The sequence below is a fragment of the Apteryx rowi genome, unplaced genomic scaffold (genome assembly GCF_003343035.1).
Source record: "Apteryx rowi isolate R43461 unplaced genomic scaffold, aptRow1 scaffold_297, whole genome shotgun sequence".
Taxonomy (NCBI): Eukaryota; Metazoa; Chordata; class Aves; order Apterygiformes; family Apterygidae; genus Apteryx; species Apteryx rowi.
Genome location: NW_020449385.1, coordinates 26,308 through 27,461, shown reverse-complemented (window position 1 = coordinate 27,461; position 1,154 = coordinate 26,308).

Here is a 1,154-nt window from a genome sequence, read left to right as displayed (position 1 = left end):
ACATCACCTATACAGACATATAAAAAGTTCATACCAGAAAAAAAATGAAAGCATAGTTAAAAATCTGTTTTAAACACTCCTAGGCAAGGGCATTACCATGAGAAACTGCTGTCGTTTCATACTACTTTGCTCAGATATTTTTAAACACACAGAAAGCTATTCTGATAGCAACATTCATTCACAACTTCATATTTATTGAAGTCACTAAGGTATAATGAGGAACAATGTATGTCATTGACTCTGCATTTAAAATCATAAAGCATTGCTTGAAAACCTGAAAATAGCTAAGCACCACAGATAACTAAGAAATGAAAATTTAAATTCATAAAGAACCATTTTCAATTCAAACTGTGGAGATCGTGAACTAGGTACATATAYAGCAACACCCTCTATGGCAATGAGCTACAGAATCAATATTGATTTCACTGGAGGGATTAATTTCTTAGAGCTTTTTTTATGGATATAAGAAAAAGACAAATGCTTTATTGATCCATAATGTTGCTTGAAAGCCAGACATTATCTCGTTAGATCTGTTAATTTAATATCCGAGTTTGGAGCATTATTTTAAAGGACGGTCACAGTAGCATATATTTAAATCATATTTATCATGTAGTGCATGCATGTTACAAAATACTGCGTGCGTCTGAAGGAATCCACCAGAACTACGCCTATGCAACACTCATTTCAGTTATTTGGGATTGTTCAAAATGCACCAAGCATTTTGCATCTGCATGCAGTATAGAATACGTGTGACTGGAACACATAGTAAGCGTAATGCCCTCCCTATATTGAGGCATTAAAGCGATGCATCTATTTGGATGCAATAACGCTACACACATTCATGGTGAAACCTCCAAGTTATTGCAGGTCTCCTGAAATTTGCAATTTGTGGAGCCCTAGTAATGAACAAGTGAAAAGAGAGTTAGCACCACGGGTACCAACCATCGCTTCAACATTTAAGAGTTACAGTGGTTCACAATACATCCCGCGGTTACAGAATAGGAGTGTATGTATATATATGTATTTATATATGTGCGTGTGTAGGAAGCGGAGCCCGTACCAGGGAGCTCCTGGCCCGGGCGGCGGGGCAGCCAGCCCGCGGTAGCGCACCTGCGCCGCGGGCCGTGGCTGCGGCGCGGCCCCACGCCTCCCCC